This window comes from Bos taurus, chromosome 1 (genome assembly GCF_002263795.3).
Source record: "Bos taurus isolate L1 Dominette 01449 registration number 42190680 breed Hereford chromosome 1, ARS-UCD2.0, whole genome shotgun sequence".
Classification (NCBI taxonomy): Eukaryota; Metazoa; Chordata; class Mammalia; order Artiodactyla; family Bovidae; genus Bos; species Bos taurus.
The window spans coordinates 115,671,163-115,693,198 of record NC_037328.1 but is presented as its reverse complement, the minus strand read 5'-3'; the positions used below and the strand labels follow the sequence as shown (position 1 = coordinate 115,693,198).

Below are 22,036 nucleotides of genomic sequence, written 5' to 3'. Positions count from 1 at the left end.
TTTTTCTCATCTTTTTAAACATTTTTTTAATGCAGACAACCTAATCTTAATTGATATATAACTACTAGAATATAAGTTCCTTGAAAGCAGAAATTTTCTCCATTTTGTTTAGAGTCTAAGATATAGGCAGGCCCATAATAGAGGCTGACGATATTTGTTAAGTCTGAACACCTAAATCTAACTCTTTTCTTTGTAAACTATTTAAACAACTCTCCTCTCTACCTCTTCTTCTCTTTTCTGCTTTTCCTACATAATTTTCCAAATCACTTCCTCTATTGTCTTTTTATTTACTCTTGCACAAATCTTTGTTTCTAAAATTGACCACTGTAGTTATCTTGTCCCCTTCTTATTTAGGTAATAATTTGTCCAATAAGAAATGAGCAAAATATAAATCCAAAGGACATGGCAATTCTTCTTGGTTATTTTCTTTCAAATTGGTTTAAATAGAGATCAGGAGGATGAGTCCCCTATATCATTTTTAAGAATGTTCTCACTCAAAAACATTATAGCTCTATCTTCCCAGAGTAAAATAATTATTCTCTAACTCTTGTAAATATTTTATAATGGAACTGTGACCTGAAAACAAAGATTCAAGTTTCATAGTCACTATGAATTGAATTTGAAAACATCAAAGTTTGTATATTGAATGGATCAGTGGGGGACATACGTGCAAGAAAGTCTGAATAGCTCATGGAAAATGACAAATCAAGTTAGAAAATTAGTCTCAAATATTAAAATTCCCAGTAAATCAAGCAACAAAGAGTCACCTCCTAATTTCCAAGTAAAATTATAAATGGGAAAATAATTCATGCTACAAAAGGGAAATAAAACAAGTAATCTGAACAGATTTTTAAAGAAACATGATCTTCTGTCATTCAAATTTCCCAGCCCTATGCATTTGTTTTTGTGTTTTACAAGTTCCTAGAATAAAGGATGATAGGATGAATTAAATTAGAGAAATACATCACTATAAAGGTGTAAGAAAATTAAAAAATGAGAATTACTTCAAGTCTGAAAACCCAATGTGTTTTTTTTTTTTCTTTACTTGGGCTGCTTTTAAGATTTTCTCTTAATTTTTTTACTGGTTTTAATACAGCATACCTAGATGTAATTTTTAAATTAATTTTTATTGGAGTAAGTTGCTTTATAATGTTGTGTTATTTTCTGTTGTGTAACAAGTGAAGCAGTTATACATAAACATTCCCATTTAGGTCACCACAGATCACTTGAGTAGGGTTCCCTGTGCTATGTAGTAAGTTTTCATTAGTTATCTATCTTATACATAGGAGTGTACATGTGGGCTTCCCTGTGGCTCAGTGGTAAAAGAATCCACCTGCAATGCAGGAGATGTGAGTTCAATCCCTGGGTCAGGAAGATTCCCCTGGAGAAGGAAATGGGAACCCAGTTGCCTGGAATTCTTACCTGGAAAATCTTGCCTGGAAAATCCCATGGACAGAGGAGCTTGGTGGGCTAACGACCAGGAGATTGCAAGAGTCAAATACAACATAGCAACTAAACCATCACTACTATGAGTGTACGTATGTCAATCCCAGTCTCCCAATTCATCCCACCGCCTTACTCCCCTTGGTAACTATAAGTGAAATCAGAAAGAGGAAAACAAATATTGTATAATATTGCTTGTATGTGGAATCTAGAAAAATGGTACAGATGAACTTAATGGTAAAGCAGAAATGGAGTCACAGATGTAGAGAATAAACTTACAGACATGATATTTTTGATATTCATAATTTTAGGAAGTAATGTGTGTGTGTCCACGCTCAGTCGTTCAGTCACGTCCAACTCTTTTTGACCCCATGAATTGTAGCTCACCAGGCTCCTCTGTCCATGGGATTTCCCAGGTGAGAATACCAGAGTGGGTTTCCATTTCCTACTCCAAGGGATCTTCCTGATCCAGGGATCAAGCCTAAGTCTATTGAGTCTCCTGCATTAGCAGGCAGATTCTTTACCACTGTGCCACCTGGGAAGTAGTAAAGCTTTGCAAAGCTGTGTCGATATCTTTTTTCAGCTTTAAAAAATGTTTTGCCAGTTTCTATTCATCTACTGTTTCAATCCCATTCTCCCTCTCCTCTTTTTCTCTTCTACAAATGTTACATAATTTCCAATATCCTTTCAGTCTTCTAATCTGTTTCTGTATTTTCCTTCCTTCTTTTCTCTTTGTATTTTATTCTGGCTATTTTCTACTGACCTACATCTCTGTTTTCCTGTATCTAATTTGCTGGCAATTTAATCACCAAGTGCTGAATTTCAGTTATTTTATCCTTCAGTTCTAGAACTTTGATTAATATATATATATATATTAATGCATATATATTGAATATTTGAATATATATATATACTTGAATATATATATATATATATATATATATATATATATTCATTCCAGTGCTTTCTGAAACTCTCCATCTTGACATTTTATTGAACTTATTTTTTCTTGGCCATGCCATGCAGCATGTGGGATCTTAGTTCTCCAATCAGGGATCAAATCCATGCCCCCTTGATTGAAAGTATGTATTCTTAACCTCTGGACCACCAGGGAAGTCCCTAAACATTAAAAGACACTTACTCCTTGGAAGGAAAGTTATGACCAACCTAGATAGCATATTGAAAAGCAGAGACATTACTTTGCCAACAAACGTCAGTCTAGTCAAGGCTATGGATGGTTTTTCGAGTGGTCATGATGGATGTGATAGTTGGACTGTAAAGAAAGCTGAGCGCCAAAGAATTGATGCTTTTGAACTGTGGTGTTACAGAAGACTCTTGAGAGTCCCTTGGACTGCAAGGAGATCCAACAAGTCCATCCTAAAGGAGATCAGTCCTGGGTGTTCTTTGGAAGGACTAATGCTAAAGCTGAAACTCCAATACTTTGGCCACCTCATGCGAAGAGTTGACTCATTGGAAAAGACTCTGATGCTGGGAGGGATTGGGAGCAGGAGAAGGGGACGACAGAAGATGAGATGGCTGGATGGCATCACTGCCTCGATGGACATGAGTCTGAATGAACTCCAGGAGTTGGTGATGGACAGGGAGGCCTGGCGTGGCAAAGAGTCGGACACAACTGAGCGACTGAACTGAACTGAACTGAACAGTTAAAGTCTATGTTTTGTTATGTCAATAACTAGATCATCTCTGGGTCTGTTTCTGGCACCTAGTCTTTCTCTTGTGTTTTTGATTATTTGGTACTCTTCTCTTTCAGGCTTATTTCTGTTGTTGCTATTGTTATTGTTGTTGTTGGTTTAATTGAATGTTGAGCTGCCCAGGTAAGAAGTTCTGTGTGTGTGTTAGTCGCTCAGTCATGTCTGACTCTAGGCAACCCCATGGACTGTAGCCCACCAGGCTTCTCTGTCCATGGGATTCTCCGGGCAAGAATTGCCATGCTCTCCTCCAGGGTATCTTACCAACCCAGGGATCTAACCCAGGTCTCCTGCATTGCAGGCAGACGCTTTACCATCTGAGACACAATGCTATACTGTCAAGAAGCTCTGGATGATATTATCTTCCTCAAAGATGTAATTATTCTAGCCAGTAGCTAGGGTAGGGCCAGGTTCTCTGGTCTAATTAGGGATAGATACAATTTGAGAATAGGTTTCAAACTCTGTGAGAGGTAAAACATTTTCAACTTGCCTGTATTCTTGGAAATATGTAGTATTATCATTGCATCTACTCCTCAGCAGACTCTAATTTCCAATTTGTGTTCCTCCAATGTTAAGAGACTGTTAAAAGTTTTCCTTAGCCTCGTTACCTGCTCCCCTCCTAGTTTCTCAATCTCTTGCACTCTGGAAGTGTAATGTTAACAAATGCCTCAAGGATAAGAATGTTGTCCTTGCATCGCTACAAGCCCATTTTCTTGAGATCTTTGTCCTTTGGGTTTAGCCTGCTTTATATATCATTACATTTTTATCTCCTCATTCCAAGAGCTTGACAAAAATTCTGAGCAGGCACTTTCTACTTTAACTCTGTGCCCAACAGTACAAAGTGGAAAATAATATCAAATTCCTCAATAGAAAAAAAATTGCTAAGCAACTATAGCTTCTTTGAGTGTATTTTCCTTGTCTTTTGGATCCACAGTCCTTGCTGCCTTAATTGATGTCTAATGCCTAAATAAGCTAAAAACATTTTAACTGACTAGCTTTAAATTGAGGATTTGTGTAATACAAGAGTTGGAAGATATTTGGAACCAATGTTTGACCTTTGGGTTTCCCTCTAGTCCTGACTTCTTGTTATGTGGATAATGTGGTGCCAATTTGAAGGTTTTTCTTAATGTACTAAGTAACATCTTAATGTACGAAGTAACATTTTAATGTACTAAGTAACATTTTCTTATATAACATTTTAGAAATCTTGGAAATTTTATATGAAAAATGTTGACTTAGTTGCTTTATCTCTAATCAAGAAATGAAGAAGTTGGGGAGGAGGACATGAATTTATCCACAGAGGATAAATTGTTTTTATTATTTACATGCCTAGGGAGGAGTACATAAGAGAATTTGTTAAAACTGATCATTTTTGTTTTTTTTTTTTTCCTTAAATAGCAATCCCAAAGGAATTAAATTATATTTTGGCCAGCTTCTTACATTTATTTGCCAGTGGACAAATCCAAATATGAAGGAATTTTCTCTTTATTTTGGACTGATATAATTAGCCTGTCTACAAATAGATTATTTATACAAGCATACCTCAGAGATATTGCGGGTTTGGTTCCAGACCACCGCAATAAAGCAAAAATCACAGTATAGTGAGTCACACAAATTCCTGTTTTCCCAGTGTATATAAAAGTTAAGTTATACTACACTGTAGTCTATGGAGTGTGCAATAGCATTGCGTCTGACAAAATAGTACATATAACTAAATTTTAAAATACTTTATTGCTAAAAAAGAACGCTAACCATCATCCAAGCCTCAACGAGTCATAATCATTTTACTGGTTGAGGATCTTGTCTTAATACTGATGGCCGCTGAATGATCCCAGTGGTGGCTGCTGAAGGTTGGAATGGTGCTGGCAATTTCTTAAAATAAGACAACAATGAAGCCTGCCATATTAACTGGCTCTTCTTTACATGAAAATTTCTCTGTAGCATGCAAAGCTGTTGGAAAGTATTTTACCCCCAGTAGAACTTCTTTCAAAATTGGAGTTCATCCTCTTAAACCCTGCTGCTTCCTTACCAACTAAGTTTATGTGATAGTCTAAATCCTTTGTTCTCATTTCAATAGTCATCACAATATCTTCATCAGGAGTAGATTCCATCTCAAGAAATCATTTTCTTTGATCATCCATAAGAAGCATCCTTATGCTCCTCATCCCTTAAAATTTGATAATGAAATTGGAGCAATGCAGTGACATGTTCAGGCTGCACTTCTAAATCTAGTTCTCATGCTAGCTCTGCACATCTGCAGTTAATTACTTCACTGAAATCTTGAACCCCTCCAAGTCATCCATGAGGGTTGGAATCAATTTCTTCCAAACTCCTTTTAATAAATTGAACTCCAATAATGACCTCTTCCTGTGAATCATGAAAGTTTGTGGCATCTAGAATAGTAAAGCCTTTCCAGAAGGTTTTCAATTTACTTTACCGAGACCCATCAAAGGAATCACTATCTATGGCAGCTGTATATAGCCTTACAAATTGTATTTCTTAAATAATAAGACTGGAAAATTGAAACTATTCCTTGATCTATTGGCTGCAGAATAGATGTTGAGTTAGGAGGCATGAAAACATCATTAATCTCATTGCATATCTCCATCAGAGTTCAGTAATGTTATAAAAAGAACCTCTTTTTCTGAGCAGTAGGTCTCAACAGTGGGTTTAAAATATTCAATAAACCATGTCATAAGCAGATGTGTTATCATCCAGGCTTTGTTGTTTCATTTCTAAATCATGGGCAACGTAGATTTAGCATTCTTAAATGAATTCTTAAATGAATTCTTAAAGGGCTAGGATTTTCATAATGGTAAATGAGCAACTTAGAGGTCACTGGCTGATTACCGCCTACCAATATAGCTAGCATATGCTTTGAAGCTTTAAAGCCAAGCACCGACTTTTCTCTAGCTAAGAAAACCTTAGATGGCATCCTCTTCCAGTTTAAGACTCTCTTCTCTACATTGAAAATCTGTTGTTTAGTGTGTGTGTGAGTGTGTGTGTGTGTGTGTGTGTGTGTCCATGCGCTTAGTCGTGTCTGACTCTTTGTGACCCTATGGACTGTAGTTTGCCAGACTTCTCTGTTCATGGAATTCTCCAGGCCAGAATACTGTAGTGGGTAGCCTTTCCCTCCTCCAGGAGATCTTCCCACCCAAGGATCAAACCCAGGTCTCCCACATTGCAGGCGGATTCTTATTTAAGCCACCAGGGAAGCCCAAGAATACTGGAGTGGGTAGCCTAACCTTTCTTCAGGGGATCTTCCCAACCCAGGAATTGAACCAGGGTCTCCTGTATTGCAGGCAGATTCTTTACCAGCTACTAGGAAAGCCCCATTGTTTAGTGTAGCCACCCTCATTATTTACCTTAACTAGAGCGTCTGGATAATTTGCTGCCACGTCTACATCAATACATCAAGGTGTTTCTTCACCTTGCACTTTTATGTGATGGAAGATGGCTTATTCTCTTAAACCTCATGAACTTCTGCTAGCTTCATATTTGCCCCCTGCAGCTTCCTCACCTGTCTCACACATCACAAAATTTAAGAGAATTAGGGCCCTGCTCTGAATTAGGCATTGTCTTAAGGGATTATTGTGGCTGGTTTGATCTTCTAATCAGACTAGTAAAACTTTCTTCATAACAGTAATAAAACTGTTTTGATTTCCTGCCATCCATTTGTTCACTGTAATAGCACTTTTAATTTTCTTTAAGACCTTTTCCTTTTCTCTGATAGCTTAGCTAATTATTGGTGCAAGAGGTCTAGTTTTCAGCTTTCAACATGCCTTCTTCACTAAGCTTAATCATTTCTAACTTTTGATTTAAAGTGAGAGACATGTGACTCTTCACTTAAGCACTTAGAGGGGATTGTAGGGTTAGTCATCGGCTCAATTTTAGTACTGTTGTGTCTCAGGGCATAGGGAGGTTCAAGGAGAGGGTGAGAGATGGGGGGAAGCTGCCAGTTGGTACAGCTGTCAGAACACACACATTTATCAATTAAGTTTGCTGTTTCATGTGAGCACAGTTCATCATGCCCCAAACAATTACCACAATAACATCAAAGATCACTGATCACAGATTACCATAACAAACAGTCATGTCAGACTCTTTGTGACCACATAGACTATAAAGTCAATGGAACTCTCTAGGCCAGAATACTGGAGTGGGCAACCTTTCCCTTCTCCAGGAGATCTTCTTAACCCAGGGATCGAACCCAGGTCTCCTGCATTGCAGGCAGATTCTTTGCCAGCTGATCCACAAGGGAAGCCCTAATAAATATAGTAATAATGAAAAAGTTATGAGAATTACTGAACTGTGACACAGAGAGACACAAAGTGAGGAAATGCTGTTGGAAAAATGGTGCTGGTAGACTTGTCACAAACCTTAAATTTGTAAGACTTGCATTATCTTTTGAGCACAATAAAACAAAACATTAAAACATGAGTAATGATTTGTCTTATAGAAGATAAGTCCTTATTTCGAAAGGCCCAGAGTATTGAAGAGAAGACCCAAAGGAAGCAAAACTTGTTTCTGCTAAAGTAGTGCATACAATAGTAGGAAGAAGTGAGGGAGAGTAGAGAGAATGCATATACAGTGTGATCTCAGAACTGACATGCATTACCAAAAGAGTAATCATGAAACACATATTCCAACAAAAATCATTCAAAGACATAAGAGAACTATGGATGAAGAATATACAGCAAAATAAACTATTCACTAGAATTTTAGAAGTTTCATGGAGCTTTAAAATCTTGGTTGATTTTAACTTAGATATGAGAATATAGTTTCATAATGTTTATGAAACTAATGTATTGATTACTTTAGTCCTATGCAACCCAACTGAAATGACATATCTGATATTTTGTGGCTTCATTGAATAACATAATTCCCATTTTATAGTTGCTGCAGAAACCCTTTAATATTTTATGTTGTGATAACAACTCTGAGGTACTTATCTCAAAGAACTGTATTTTTATATATTTATTGACTTTCCTTCAATAATTTTAAATGGATATATATAGATATGAAAGTCTCTTCTCTGTTCTCACGTGATAACTGTTAAGGTGTATTTGAAACATATGGTATTAGTGATACATGAAGAAAGTAATGCCTATCTTCATGGCAGCAATCAAATTTTAATTAAACTTGCTTTAATTTAAAATGTCATATGGAGTAGTTTGAAATAAAACATCTAGCCTTGCTACATTCTTTCAGCATTAAAAAAAATATGTTGGAGGAATTCTTTTTTTAAGCTTCAGAAAATTCTAGAGACTTACTGTTCCCTCATAATTTACCTAAGGATACCTGAAAAGTAACTTATTCATGGTCACCTACAAGGTCAGGAATGTGGCTCAAGTTTTAATTTATAATCTACTGTCTTCTTCCTAAACTCTACACAATTTATTAATTGATAATGGAAAACCAAACAAAACAGATTTTATCTTAAATATTCCTACTGCTGCTGCTGCTGCTGCTGCTAAGTCACCTCAGTTGTGTCCGACTCTGTGTGACCCCATAAACAGCAGCCCACCAGGCTCCCCCATCCCTGGGATTCTCCAAGCAAGAACACTGGAGTGGGTTGCCATTTCCTTTTCCAATGCATGAAAGTGAAAAGCAAAAGTCGTGTCCAACTCTTAGTGACCCCATGGACTGCAGCCTACCAGGCTCCTCCGGCCATGGGATTTTCCAGGCAAGACTGCTAGAATGGGGTGCCATTGCCTTCTCCGAATATTCCTACTGTTTAGTCAAAATTACTCTAAAATGAAAAGATCAATGAAAATCATAAGATTTCATTTTTGCTCATTGTCTATTGATGAATTATAGTGTGATTTGTGATCCATAAGAATATTTGTCTTGTTTTGGCTTCTATGAACTGTAAAGCAAACTAGTGGTATAGAGTCAATGGTTATCCACTGTAATAGCAGTATCTCATCTACATAGTAGTGTTTATGTATTCTTCAAAGACTCTCTTGAGGATATACACACCTAAATGGATAAGAAACTGATTGTTAAAGGAGAAAATATGGGAAACTGCAAAATACAAAATGATGACATATGACTGAGGTAGATGTGAAAAAAATACAAAGAATGTTCCATTTCATTTTCAACCAGTCAAGAAGGCTGTATAGAACAGGTTGCATTCCCTACAGAAGAAAAATAAGTATTTTGATCATCTAGCAAAGAGAAGGCATTTTAAAAGCAATTTTGATTTATTCATCAATTTATCCTAATTTTAGACTCTCTTTGTATTTTTCAATTTGCTGGTAAAGTACATTATAATTAGAAACAAATGTAAGTTTTCTCCTCCACTTGAAGAACTTTGACATTTAGCATTTCACTTTAACAATACCTTTCTTACAGTGTCATTACAAAAAAAATTTTTTCCACTTTCACAGAAAAAAAATTAAAAACAGTATTATAATAACTGACAACTCAAAGGCACCAAAGTGGCCTCAAGTTGAAGATAACTAAATAAACATAAAAGGAAAGTTACATATTGCTCCCAAGAAAGATTAAATTATAGCTGTAAAAATACAAACAGCTCAGTCTGTATTATCTTTTGTTGATCCAACAGCTTGTTGCTATAAAAATACTGACAATTATAAATATAGTCCTTTCCCTTCTGCCAATGAAGCTATCATATCTTCCTATGAAAGTCACAAGCAAGAGATGAATTGACATCCTGTGTAGGAAATTGAATAGAAGAAAGAAATCAAGTAGAAATTCAAATCTCTTCCCTGACTCTCCCAGGAACATATGAAAGTGACTTCCATAATGGTAAGATTTTCTGAGAACATTAAATTAGAATTTTAAGGACATGTTTATTTCAAATCAATATAACTCAAGAGATTTAAAAAAAATCATGCCTTTTGAGAATAATGCATAGTGTCATTCTGAATAGGCAAGCCATACTTATGAAATGTCCTAAAGAACAAAGAATAGAACAGGGGGAAATATTAAATTTACTTTTATTATGAAATCTTCCCAGAATTTAACATAATTTAAAATTAAATTAACTTCATCTTAAAATTAAAATAACTTCATCTTCATTATATTTTTATAATCATTGCAGAATGTTTATTGAGTGCCTTCCAAATACAGAATAGAGAATTAAGTGTTGCTAGCCCAAAGACATATGATAGTCTCTACCTGCAGGGGCATACTATTTGGTTGGAAAAGAGAATGTTGAGTTTCAGTCAACAGATGTTCTCATTACTTACATGACTCTGTTGCCCTCTTTGGAGCCAAACAATCCTAATAATTCTTTGGGGTTTCATTTAACACAGACTCATTTCTTCTTCTTAGGACAAGTCAAGACAATAAAAATCTTTGGAAAATCTGCCTCAAATCTCAGTGCACCAAACCCCACTATGTCCTCAGCAAGGATTCCAGGTATGAGTAACTCTACTGAAAACAGAAATTAATGGCCAGTATGTTTTATTTAAATTTGTGCAGTAGTATTAGAAGTTCCCTATCTAGAGGCATTAGAGAAAATGAGAAAACACTTTAAATAAAACATAACTTACTTTTTAAAAGCTATATCATTTGCAGAATATGAGTAACATTATGTAGTTATGTAGCAACTTTTACTTGATAAGGGATTTTAACCTAGAATGGATATTTTTCCCTTGAATAAATTCTATTTCAAGTCTATCATGTCTAACTAATTTCCACATGGATTTCCTGATAGAAATCATAATAACTTAAACTAGATCAGGCAGGAGGCAGGTTCACTCATAGCATAAACTGCAGAGGGGACCGTAGCACCAGATGCTGAATTGTACTAGCTGACTCTGGACGTGATAAAGATATTATTTCATTCTCATGTTCAGAATGAGGAGAAAATCTATGGGAAATTTTACTGGACTAGTGAGAGGAAAACTTGATATGTCTTTCTTTGTCCTTTACTTTTCTGGACACACCACTGTAATGATCTTTTGTGGTTTTTTTCCTACCCAACTGAAATGTAGACTTGTTAAGTGAGCAGTGACTGTATTATTTATCAAGAGGTAGACAAAGAGCTTAGATCATGGTAGATCTCAAAAATGCTTAAATGGGTGAATGAGATAAGAATCTAAGATAGTATGACAGCTATGAGAGAAATAATGAGTGAGTGGTAAATAATGTCACAGGATCTTGAGACCCATGATTTTATACAGCCTGGCATAATTAAGGAAGAAGTGTAGAAGCTTGGTGTTCATCTAGCACTGGAAAATTACTAGCCATGATCCTGTAATTTGTTGAATAAATATGTTATAAATGATGAAAGAATAAATGAACAATTCCCACAAAACCCTGACATTCATGATTTGGAGTTATGAAGATTTTGCTCCATCACAAATTATCTCATGTTCTGAGTAAATGGGTGAGACAATTAGCTAGCTGATGATGGAACCTAGCTTGAACATCCCAGCCAAAGGTTTGTCATAGCTGTGAGTCCTGAGATTTTGGCCCTTTCAGCTCTCAGGCTGTATAATTCGATATGCCCCCAAGACCTAAGAGAGAAAACACCAGCTTAGTCAATCATTCACTATCTACCTCTTAGAGCAACTTTGATTTTTCTCTGCACATACTTACAGGGTAACCCTTACAAAGGGATTAAAAACTTCCTTCAGTGTGAAAATTGAATTGGAGGAAAACTTTTCTTTGAAAATTTAAAAGGTTGTGAAATGATAAGAGGAAACATATCATGCTCTGGAAATGGTATTTAGGTGAAAGCTAGGAGCCTGAGCAAACATTGTGGTATACACAAGTTTCAGGTTTCAAGAAAATTTTAAGACTATATTTTTCAAAAATTTCACAAGCTTAATGTTTTTGAAAGAATACAGAAAAGAATACTTGGGAAACAGAGGAAATGCATTTGTTGAACACCACATCAAAGTCTCCTATGAAGTACTTGTCTTGCAAAGGAAGTGTAAATTTAACAAAGTTCAGAAAAATCTGACTCTTTTCCACAGGTAAAATAAGCAAGAGGTCTCTTTCAGTTGAGATAAAATCAGACAATGAAATGAAACATTGAATAAAGTGACACCACAATTTCTAAACATAGAAAAGTGATATAAGACAAAGAAGATAAATATTCAGAGGTAAAACCAAAAGCAGTGAAAGTTTATATGGAAATTAGAATGTCTTACTTGTTAGAACTATTACACTAGTACAAATTATATCAGAAATTGTCATTGGATTTGAAGACAATACAGACCCAATCAAGTAACAAGATTATATGTAATTTCCTCAAAAATATGACCATTATACTTGTGCTGCTCATCAGTAATATTTAGAGCTCTCCTATATACTTGTCAAATTGTGCTTTATTTAAATGTATAATGACAATTTTCTCAGTAGAAAATTTCAAAAGGTGAAGACCATGCCTGACTTGTTCACTATGCCTAATACATAGTGTGACATGGAGTAAGCACTTTAAAAAATTACTTTATTGAACTTGTGGTCTTGCATTGGTTCTGTGAGGATTCAAGTATAAACAGTGCCATCTTGGACTATCCTTGATTGATTGCTCAGCCATATCCAAGTCTTTGCCACCCCGTGGACTGTAGCTCCCAGGGTCCTCTGCCCATTGCATTTTCCAGGCAATAATACTGGAGTGGGGTGTCATTTCTTCCTCTGGGGGATCTTCTCTACCCAGGGATCAAGCTCTGGGTTTGATTAGTTTTGATTCGTTTGATTAGTTTTCACATATGTGCACACCATGAACCCCTGCTACAATCAAAATAATGAATATATCAGTAACTTCTAAGGGTCCTTGTAATCATTCCCATCCAGCTTTCCTTGTCCTTCTCCCATTTCCAGGCAACCAGTAGTATGTTTTCTGTCTCTATAGATTAGTTTTTAAGCTCTAGAGTTTGAGTAATTCATAACTTGAATTATACAATATATTTTCTTTTCTTGAATCTACCACTCAGCATAATGATTTTGAAATTTATCCATTTTGTTGCATGTTTCAATATTTCATTCCTTTTTATTGCTGAGAAGTTTTCCACTATGTGAACATACCCAGCTTGCTAGGCTATTTACCTAACAATAGATATTTTGGTTATTTTTAGTTTGGGATATTAAAATTGCTACTGGAATTTGTGTACAGTTCTTTGTATGGACATATACTGTCATTTTTTTGAGAAACTATCTCTTGAAGTAGCTATATCATTTAACATTCCCACAAGCAGTTTATGAAATTTCCAATTTCTCTCCTTCGTTGCCAACGTTTGGTATGGTCAATTTTTGAATTTCAGCCTTTCTAGAAGTATCTCTTTGTAGTTTTAATTTCATTTCTCTGTTGATTAAATGATGTTGAACTTCTTTTCGAGGACTTAGTAGCTGTAAGTATATCTTATTTGGTCAAGTACCAGTTCAAATCTTTTGCCTATATTTTATTTTTACTGTTTTATCTCTTGTTATTGAATATTGAGAGTTCTTAATAAATACAGAATATAAGTCCTTTACCAGATAGGTAACTTTCTAATATTTTCATGATTTTATGGTTCATTTTTACATTCTCAGTGTCCTTTGAAGAAAAGATTTTAATTTTGATGAAGTCCAACTTATTTATGAAATACAATTTTGGTGTGATATATATTCAATATCACCTAACCAAGTTCACAAATACTTTCTTCTACATATATTTCCAGAAGCTTTATAATTTTAGGTTTTACCTTTGGTATATTGCCCAAGGGTACTAATTTTTATATAGTATGAGGTATAGATTATAGTACTTTTTTTGCATATGGATATCCAATTGTTTCAGCAACAATTTGGATAGTTGTTGAAAAACTATCCTTTCTGCATTGAATTGCCTCAGCTGTTGTCAAAACCAATGGTCCTTACACATATTAGTCTATTTCTACATTATCTATTCTATTTTATTTTATTGTATTTCTTTTAAAAAATCAATATTTATATAGATCAATGGAATAAAATAGAAAGCCCAGAGATAAATCCACGCACATATGGACACCTTATCTTTGACAAAGGAGGCAAGAATATACAATGGATTAAAGACAATCTCTTTAACAAGTGGCGCTGGGAAATCTGGTCAACCACTTGTACAAGAATGAAACTGGACCACTTTCTAACACCATACACAAAAAGAAACTCAAAATGGATTAAAGATCTCAACGTAAGACCAGAAACTATAAAACTCCTAGAGGAGAACATAGGCAAAACACTCTCCGACATACATCACAGCAGGATCCTCTATGACCCACCTCCCAGAATATTGGAAATAAAAGCAAAAATAAACAAATGGGACCTCATTAACCTTAAAACCTTCTGCACATCAAAGGAAACTATTAGCAAGGTGAAAAGACAGCCTTCAGAATGGGAGAAAATAATAGCAAATGAAGCAACCGACAAACAACTAATCTCAAAAATATACAAGCAACTCCTACAGCTCAACTCCAGAAAAATAAATGACCCAATCAAAAAATGGGCCAAAGAACTAAATAGACATTTCTCCAAAGAAGACATACAGATGGCTAACAAACACATGAAAAGATGCTCAACATCACTCATTATCAGAGAAATGCAAATCAAAACCACTATGAGGTACCATTTCACACCAGTCAGAATGGCTGCGATCCAAAAGTCTACAAGCAATAAATGCTGGAGAGGGTATGGAGAAAAGGGAACCCTGTTACACTGCTGGTGGGAATGCAAACTAGTACAGCCACTATGGAGAACAGTGTGGAGATTCCTTAAAAAACTGGAAATAGAACTGCCTTATGATCGAGCAACCCCACTGCTGGGCATACACACTGAGGAAACCAGAAGGGAAAGAGACACGTGTACCCCAATGTTCATTGTAGCACTGTTTATAATAGCCAAGACATGGAAGCAACCTAGATGTCCATCAGCAGATGAATGGATAAGAAAGCAGTGGTACATATACACAATGGAGTATTACTCAGCCATTAAAAAGAATACATTTGAATCAGTTCTAATGAGGTGAATGAAACTGGAGCCTATTATACAGAGTGAAGTAAGCCAGAAGGAAAAACATAAATACAGTATACTAGCGCATATATATGGAATTTAGAAAGATGGTAACAATAACCCTGTGTATGAGACAGCAAAAGAGACACTGATGTATAGAACAGTCTTATGGACTCTGTGGGAGAGGGAGAGGGTGGGAAGATTTGGGAGAATGGCATTGAAACATGTATAATATCATGTAGGAAACAAGTTGCCAGTCCAGGTTCGATGCACGATGCTGGATGCTTGGGGCTGGTGCACTGGGACAACCCAGAGGGATGGTATGGGGAGGGAGGAGGGAGGAGGGTTCGGGATGGGGAACACATGTATACCTGTGGTGGATTCATTTTGATATTTGGCAAAACTAATACAATTATGTAAAGTTTGAAAATAAAATAAAATTAGAAAAAAAAATCAATATTTATGACAATGACTCCCATTTTTTATTTTTAGCTTTCTAATAAATATTAAAACCAGGTAGTATTAGTTCTCCAAATTTTCTCTTCTTCAAAGTCATTTTTGTTGTTCTTGCTTCTTTGCATTTCATGATGAGTTTCAAAATTAATTTGTTAGTTTTTATTCAAGAAAATGTCTGTTGGAATTTTTATTGAGATTGCATTGAGTGACTATGTATGTCTATTAGCATATATATGCATATATGCATTCACATATGTATTAATTAGAATTGACATCTTAACAAAATCAAGGCTTTAAACCCATGAATATAGTTTATCATTTATTTACACATTCTTTCATTTCTCTCAGCAATGAACAAAGAGCTATATTCAGTATTTTATAATAATCTATGAGAGAAAAGAATCTGAAGAAATATATATATATATATATAGTCTCTTTTTCTGCTCTTTTTTGAATTAGTTAAATGTTACTTTATGAGTCCATATTATATCCTTTCTTTGCATACTAGCTACAATTATTTTGTTATTTCAGTGATTTCTGGAGAATTTAGAGTGAACATCTTATTTATCACTAATTTCAAATTATATTAAACCTGTTCTCTTCACCTGTGATTTAAGAACTTTACAATATTTTCATTTCTCTTCCTCTTCACCTTTGGCAATTATTGTCACATATTTTATTTTTATAAAGCCCACAATATATAGATATTATTTTTATTTAGATAGTTATTTTTAAGTTGTAAATAATTTTTACAAATCATAAATACCCAAGAATTTACTATTTTCAAAACTTTTCATTCATTGTGTAAATTCATATTTCCATCTGATATCATTCCTTATGTTTGAGACTGTTTTTAACATTTCCTATAGTGCAGGTCTGTTTGTCATGATTTCTCTCATATTATATATGTTAGACAGGTATTGTTTTACCTTTCTTTTGAAAGATATTTGCTGGGTATAATTTCAGTTTGAAAGTATTTTGTTCTTTTAATATTTAAAGACAGAGTTCTCATTTGCATTGTTTTTATTGTTGTTATTGCAGAGAAATCTTTTGTCATTCTTATTTTTGTTCCTCTTTATGTAATGTGTTTTTCTCTGGCTGTTTTAAGGTTGTTATTTTCTTTATCACTGGTTTTGAACAATTTGATTGTGGTGTGCCATGGTATAGTTTTCTTCATGTTTCTTGTACTTTGGGGTTCACTGAACTGAGATTTCTGAAAAAATTTAGCCACTTTCTTCCTTAAAGAGTTGAAACTTCTTCAGAGATTCCAGTTACATTTTAGTAGACCCTCATAAATTATCCCAAGGATCACTGACTCCTTGAAATTTATTATTATTTTTATATTTTTTCTTAGTGTCTCATTTTGAATAGTTTCTATTGCTTGTCTTCAAGTTCTCTCTTTTTTTTTTTAATTTGTAATTTGGTTAATCTCATCCAGGGTTTTATATTTAGAAGCTCAGATTGGAAGGTGTTTATATGTTCCATATCTCTTAATGTCCTCGTTTAGTCATTTTAATTTCTATATCAATCCTAAATCAGTTTCAGTTTATAGCTTTTCTCCTTAAAATGGCTCATGTTTCTTACCTCTTTGCAAGTCTGTAATTCTTTAGTTTTTGTTATTTTCCTCATCATTGTGAATTTTGTCCTATTGAGTTCTTGATAGTTTGGCTTTTCTATAAATATTTGTGATCTTTGTTCCATGATGCATGCAGATAAGTTACCTACAAACAGTTTGTTCCTTTCAGTTCTCACTTTTACATTTGTTAAGCAGAATCAGAGCAGTATTTAATCAAGACCAAATATTCCCAATACAGAGGCAAGTTTCTTTTGCACACTCTAATGCCCGTTGAATCATGAGGCTTTTCCAATTTGGTTGGTGGTCCTCGGTGGCTCAGATGGTAAACAATCTGCCTGCAATGCAGGAGACCCTGGTTTAAACCCTAGGTTGGGAAGATCCCCTGGAGAAGGGAATGGCACCCCACTCCAGTATTCTTGCCTGGAGAATTCCAGAGGAGTCTGATGGGCTACAGTCCACGGGATCGCAAAGAGTAGGACCCGACTGAGCAACTAACACACCCACACACACACACACAAAACAGGCGTTAGTCCCAGTCTCATGTGAGTGCTTGGTTGGCACTGTTACTCATAATAATTCTGTTACGTGGTTCTTTCAATCCAGGGTATAGTCTCATAGCATGCATCATGCATGTGTTAGTAGTATCCAACTGCATATTGAAAAGGAATCTTTGCCAGATTTCTGGAGCTCTCTCTTTGTACTGCTGTCTTCCTTATGATACTGAGTACTGTAGACTCTAACTGCCTCAGTCTACCCACACTCATAGCTTCATCTCCTCACACAAAGAATCTGCTCAGCTCCTACTGAGTCTTTCTCCCTTAGCTTGGGAAGTCTGATGGAAGTAGGTGGCAGTGTTCACTGGGCTCATGTTTTTTGCTTCCTATTTCTCAGGTATCACTGTCTTCCATTGTCTGATGTCTAGTGTCTTGAAAACTCTTGGCTTTTTAAATATATATTGCACTTTTGTGGGGTAAATAATTTCAGTTGGGAGGGAAGTTCAGTCCCGACTACTCTATTTTAACTGAAAATGGAAATATCTTTTCATGTATTGAAGTCACATTTGGACTACATGATTTTTAAAGATCAACCCAGCCATAAAAATCAGCAGTTGTTTCATAGGACAGGGTATCCATAACTGTGTTGATTCACTAGATTCGTTTATGCACTGCCCAATAGGCTCCTTTGATCCCCACTCTCTAGACCTCAACTACTTGCCTTTGTTCTTGGTCTGAGCAGCCCTAGCCTGACTAACACAACTTCAGGAGATTCCAACTATGGCCATGATCACTATAGATCTAGAAGTCCCCAACTGATAAGTAGAGACCCTGAAGATAACCACTGGCCAGATGGAGCTGTAAGGCTCTGACTTCTCCATCGATTGTGCGGAAGACCTGTGTGGTACAATCAGAGTGTGGGGAATTCACATCCCCTGAAGTGGACTTGACCAATGAAAGACAGTGGAACCATAAGAAGAAATACTCATTCTTTTACCCAAACTATAGCTCCCAAATAAAGTGATTGCATTAAACTTGTCCAGAGATACCCCATATAACTCAACAACTGACTGCATTTTCTTGTGAAATCACAGGCAACTGGATTCATTTCCACTCCCTTTTCTTGTCTCATTTCCCTTTTTCATTTTTTTCCTTCATTCTCACTTTGCACATAGACATCCCACCCCTGCCAAAGAATATTTGTGTATATATTTTTGTTCAGACTCTGTTTCCTAAGGTCCTCAGTCTAAGAGAGTGGGGAAATAAAAGAATATAAGAAAAAAATAATCATTCCATTATGTAATATCTACTTGTTTTCCATTTTTATACAAAAAAAACTTTTAAATCTGCTCTGGATATTTTAAATGAAAAAAATAAAATATTTTCATTTAACACACAGAAAATATAACCCAAGTTTACAGAGTTGGGAGAAATATTATCAAGAACTATTGGTCTTGCTGAAGAAAAATAACAGGACATGAATCTTCAGTGCTAAACCAGCTGCCAACCAGTGTAGGAGAGAATTCCATATGCAGATGCAAATGTCACTGTGAAAGCTGGAATTTTCAGGGCTCTTATCCGGAGTATGATTTAGAGGGTTTGTGGGAGAATGATGTTGAAGCAACCGGTAGTTTGCCTGCATTTGTAAATATCAGCCTGACTTTAAATGGAAAAAAACTTAAAATGTTTTTGTCTCAGTGCTCTGTCCTGTGTCACAGCATCGTGATTTGTTTAAACAGGTTTCTTCAGCACAGTGGAGTGATATTAAGCATGTAACACCTAACCCAAGTCCCAGACAGTATATTAGTAGAAGAAAAGATCAGCTAATAAATATGAATTCAAAAGTGAGTAAATAAATTTTAACACTTGATATATAGATAGTACATTTCTAGTAAGAAACTCTTGATGAGGAGAGATATATTCAAGAAAATCTGGATAGGCACAGTGTGTGTCCAAACCAAACTATACTTTTTTTAACCTTCCTTTTATAAATTAATCTTGTTTATTCAGAGGAATCAATAAAGTGAAATCCTGGTAGCTGGAAGAAAGTTCTCCGTGTTTTTAATGCAATTTTTGAAGAATTCTAAGACCTAGTTTTATCAGTTGAATTACGTTGCCCAACATGATATGCTGAAATTCTAGCCCAGTTCCTTATGCATGTGACCTTATTTGGAAATAGAGTCTTTGCAGATCTAATGAAGTTAAAGTGAGTTTATACTAGATTCAAGTGGGCTCCAGTCCAGTGACTTATGTCCATATAAAACAAGAGTAATTTGGATATTGTGTCCCTATATGATGAGGGAAATTTGGATGATGACATGAAGAGAGAACACCATATATGGGGTATAATAGAAGATTTTATTGTTTATAAACCCAGTGTATGGTGTTTATTTTAACAAACCAACAGATATGAGCATTAAAATGATAGTTATAATCTCTTCTGATTACAACAATATGCTCTCATTATAAAAGAAAAAATGGAAAGTACCAAAAAGGATTTCTGAAATCAATCATGCTTCTAATACTCAGAAATAGTTTATTACAATTTGATGTATGTATCTATAATCTTTCTAAAGAAATACTGCATACATTCATTGAAATATATTTGGGATTATACCAAAGATATAACAACAAAGATCTAATATACAAAGATAGAACAACAGACTGGTTCCAAATAGGCAAAGGAGTACGTCAAGGCTGTATATGGTCACCCTGCTTATATAACATATATGCAGAGTACATCATGAGAAACGCTGGGCTGGAGGAAGCACAAGCTGGAATCAAGACTGCTGGGAGAAATATCAATAACCTCAGATATGCAGATGACACCACCGTTATTGAAGAAAGTGAAGAGGAACTAAAAAGAATCTTGATGAAAGTGAAAGAAGAGAGTGAAAAAGTTGGCTTAAAGCTCAACAGTCAGAAAACTAAGATCATGGCATATGGTCCCATCACTTCATGGCAAATAGACGGGGAAACAGTGGAAACAATGGCTGACTTCATTTTTCTGGGCTCCAAAATCAAGGCAGATGGTGATTGCAGCCATGAAATTAAAAGACACTCATTGGAAGAAAAGTTATGACCAACCTAGATAGCATATTCAAAAGCAGAGACATTACTCTGCCAACAAAGGTCTGTCTAGTCAAGGCTATGATTTTTCCAGTGGTCATGTATGGATGTGAGAGTTGGACTATAAAGAAAGCTGAAGAAAGAGCAGAAGAATTGATGCTTTTGAACTGTGGTGTTGGAGAAGACTCTTGAGAGTTCCTTGGACAGAAAAGAGATCCAACCAGTCCATTCTAAAGGAGATCAGTCCTGGGTGTTCATTGGAAGGTCTGATGTTGAAGCTGAAACTCCAATATTTTGGCCACCTGATGCGAAGAGCTGACTCATTTGAAAAGACCCTAATGCTGGAAAATATAGAGGGCAGGAGGAGAAGGGGACAACAGAGTATGAGATGGTTGGATGGTATCACCAACTCAATGGACATGAGTTTGGTTGGGCTCCGGGAGTGGGTGCTGGACAGGGAGGCCTGGCATGCTGCAGCTCATGGGGTCACAAAGAGTTGGACACGATTGAGTGACTGAAATGAACTGAACTAATGGCACCCCACTCCAGTACTCTTGCCTGGAAAATCCCATGGATGGAGGAGCCTGGTAGGCTGCAGTCCATGGGGTCACTAAAAGTCAGACACAACTGAGCGACTTCACTTTCACTTTTCACTTTCATGCATTGGAGAAGGAAATGGCAACCACTCCAGTGTTCTTGCCTGGAGAATCCCAGGGACGGGGGAGCCTGATGGGCTGCCGTCTATGGCGTCGCACAGAGTCTGACATGACTGAAGATACTTAGCAACAGCAGCAGCATACCAAAGACATAATTTTGTGTGAATACCACTTTTTTATTTAACTGTAATATAAGGTTAAAAACACAGTCTAATTTTTGGTATGTCATTAGTGTATACAAGTATATGCTGGGTACTGCAAAATTCTAAAACGTATTCACTTGGACAATGACGTTGTGTAATGTGACAGTCTATATTAAGTATTCTTAGAGAACATTTGAAATGGCCACACAATTGCTTATTCTTTATTAAATACTAGTCTACTTCTGGATTTTAACTTTTCATTCTTGCTGTTATATATAATGTTGTATGAAATTGTGCAAAAATGTTTGTATTAACTTTTCATTAATTTAAGGAATATCCTTAAAGTAGAAAAAAATATATATATATATGTATGTCAAAGGATAGGCACATTTTAAAGGTTCTCTATACATACTGAAATGCATATCAAATGCTTTAGATTAATTTCTGTGAACACCTTCCTTTAGCTTAACCCTGCATGTCCATGACCATTCCCCTAGTTTCAAGTAAAATAAATTTAAATCTATCTACAGATGTGTTTGAAAAATAC

The 22,036-nt window shown here is 35.6% G+C and overlaps 1 long non-coding RNA gene across 2 annotated transcripts in view; it reads left to right on the top strand.

The window, feature by feature from the left end:
* Window positions 1–9,810: 9,810 nt before the first annotated feature.
* LOC132345819 (uncharacterized) overlaps window positions 9,811–22,036 on the top strand; it is a 64,112-nt gene continuing 51,886 nt past the window's right edge. For both annotated transcript variants that reach the window (XR_009495400.1, XR_009495398.1), the window contains exons 1-2: window positions 9,811–9,926; window positions 10,455–10,541. This is a non-coding gene — a long non-coding RNA (uncharacterized lncRNA). The remainder of the gene's footprint in view (window positions 9,927–10,454; window positions 10,542–22,036) is intronic.